A 3,260-nucleotide genomic window follows, 5' to 3' on the forward strand; every position below is an offset into this window, starting at 1 on the left:
AAGGTGAGTATATCTATTTTAAGAAAGAAATGATAACAATGTGTAGGATGTTGGAATGTAGCTTGACAATCCTTCTACACAATCTATGGATGCTGAAGGTTCACATGATGTGCATCCCAGTGGTGGAGGTATGAATTTGCTATTAAATTTTTTACATGTAATTGGAATTGGTGTTTGGATTAACGTAACATTTTTTATATTAGTTGTAGAGGATCGAGGGGTCGATGGTCATGACCGTGTTGATGTTGAGTGCAGACAAAATGATGTGGTCAGATTAGGTAAAGAGTGCCATAGTTATGTTATTTAAAATAATTAAATACTTGTAACAATTATAATAAATTATTTTTAATTTAACTCTTTTATTTGTTATTGCAGAGGACCCCCCTTTGTAATAGCATAGGAATTTGAGATCATCAAGAATAGAGAAGAGAACAGCTAATGGGGGGGAATTGATGATGACACTTATGCTCCTCTTAGAGCTTACATAGAAAATAGAAATAGAAAGAAAAAAAAGAAATGATTGTCATTTACATACCTTAAAATATAATGACTAAATTTTATTTCTCGATGAATTTAATTATGTGCTAATGAATGTTCATGAATTATGTGTTAATGCAAAATATTGATGAATGTTGCATGTTAACGAATCTAATGTGTTAATGAATTTTATCATGTGATATGTTTATTTTTTATCATGTGATATTGATTGAATGTTACATTTTATTAATGGTTGAAAGAATGAATGAATGTTAGATGTTAACGGGGAATGTAGAGTGATGTTAGGGGGAGGGGGCTAGGGCCAAATGAGCTTCCACCTTCACATGGTTGGCCCTGTTTAGTAGAGAATGTTAAACTATTCTCAAAAAAAAGTGAAGCTCAATAAGATACTAAATATTTCTCTATTTTGTCCTATTTTTAGACCTATAACATCGTGTCTTGCTAAGGCCCCTTTCATGTGGAAGGACACGAGCATCTTTTACAGTGGAGAATGTAACCAGGAGCACCAAATTAAGACCCGCACATGTCAGATATAATACATTCAAATAGGCTACTATGCTTGTAACCCTATTTTTTGGCGAGAGCTTCACTTTAGAAGAAAATAATGGATCTCCTAAGATTGAATTGTACAACCAACCCCTTAGCTCTGCTTTCATATGGAAAAGATTTTATGGTTTCTTCCCTCAACTTGTTGAGGAAGCATCAATTAAGTCCATGTGATAATTTAGAGTCTACACAATGGCTTATGTCTAGCTTAATAGATCGACTCAATCTATTTCATACCTACCTCTGACTTTCCTTCAAATGTTGGCTAGAATAGTTATAATTTTTTGAAAGCTACTTTGAAAATAAGTTTGGTGTAGAACTGAAAATACTTTTTTTCATAGGACACATAAGCTATGAAAGGCTAGTTTAAACTGTTAAACTTCAACATATCAGTATTGAATTATTACAAATGAATAATTAGTTTAAACATGACACAAATCAGTTCATGACATTCTATGTCCCACCACCAATATTTGTTAGGAATCTTAGATTCATAACCCATATGTCCATTATTTGGCTCAGTTTGTGGGTGCATAAAAGTGACATTTCCAGTCAGAGATCTAATCCTTGAACATGTAAAACTAAATTTCACAGATGCAATCTCTAATCTCTAAACTTTTAAAATTTAATAAAATTCATATTCAGACTTATTTATTATTTGACAGGTTGTTCTTGGAATCATGATTGTAACTTAGTTTCATCATAGTGATCCTTATGAACTTACATGTACATTCACTAAAAAGTAACTCTAGATGAAACTCTAAGTTTATTTATCACATTTCAACATTCTCACCAAAATCTAAACTACATTATCTCATGATTTTTGTAGAGTACCACTGCTCACATATGAAATAGGCATCTAGATTACTGAACCCTTCTTAAAATTAGTTTCATTGAATTAATATATGGTATGCTATCACTGGGTGTGTAATTTGAGCATGAGAATAATGTCATATCTATCTACATGTTTTGCCTAACAAACTTCTGAAATATAATTTGTATAAGTTTTTAAAATTAGAGTAGATGAATTATTCTATAGGAAAAGCTGTTGCATTTAGGCATTTATTGATAGGTTTGGACATGAACGATTTTCTATTTCTAGTAGATTATAATGATGATAGTATTGGATTTTTTTCCATGTTTAATTTTTCTTGTGATTCTTGAACTTTCAGGTTGTTGCTTCACAAGATTGGCCTAAACTTATAAAGTATGTAGGTTTGTTCTATGTATGCTCAAGCACATTGGAAAGAATTGACTCAAGAGATAGAAAGATCATGTGAGAGGCACTGTATCTGGGGGCATGATGAAGTATGTGTTGTATTGCTTATCCATCCCTTGAAGGTTTTGAAACAGCCTAAACATTTATTCTATATATAAATCGATTATAACATCTCATTATGTAATAATAGATAATATAAATATTTCCAAACTTCTAAGGTGTATAAAATGTTATATTAGTATGAAATAATTGTTTAGAGTAGGTTACTATGTGTTAGTCTTTTGTGTTGTTTAAAATACTTCTATTGTATTGAATAAATGATGTGTGGGAGGAAGAGTAGAGGGAAGACAAATATGAGTCTTTTAACCATATGAATTATGATTATAGAATACATTACAGTCTCATTTCTTCTTGATCATAGTAATAAAAAGTAAAACAACATGTAATAGGCTCCCTTATCCTACTAAGGACTTCCCCTAACCTGCCTAACCTTCCCACCAAGTTTCACACTCTCCTTCATTAACCTTCTTGCTTTGCATTCTAAAAACTAAGACCTCATATAGGTTAAAATGGTCTTTCTACTCCCTATGCTATTATACACTTCAAGAGGGAGATCTAATAGAGTTGAAGATATTTTTGAAACATTTTTTACACCTGCTCATCCCATTCACCCGATTTGATAGTTTCTTTGGAAACTAGGCTATTAGAATAGGCTTAATTAGCCCTCCATTGGATTTGTAGGGAGTTTTACCTTTTACTCAAAGATTCAGTACCTCTAAAAAAAGAAAACTTTCTTAGATTGATCCCCTCTAAAATATTTTTGGGGTCTCAGGCACCCAAAAGGTTGTACAATGTACTTGGCCAAAAGTGAGGGTTTTGAGGGTTTTGTTAACTCTCCAAACTCCTGGGATTTTTCTTAGCCTTCTACCTCTTAGCAAGCCTCCTTCTTCAGTATTTAGGATGTTCTCATATCCCATTTTACTCCCTCAAAAGGGCA

This window comes from Cupressus sempervirens, chromosome 9 (assembly GCF_028749045.1).
Source record: "Cupressus sempervirens isolate cs-2001-9-10 chromosome 9, ASM2874904v1, whole genome shotgun sequence".
Classification (NCBI taxonomy): domain Eukaryota; kingdom Viridiplantae; phylum Streptophyta; class Pinopsida; order Cupressales; family Cupressaceae; genus Cupressus; species Cupressus sempervirens.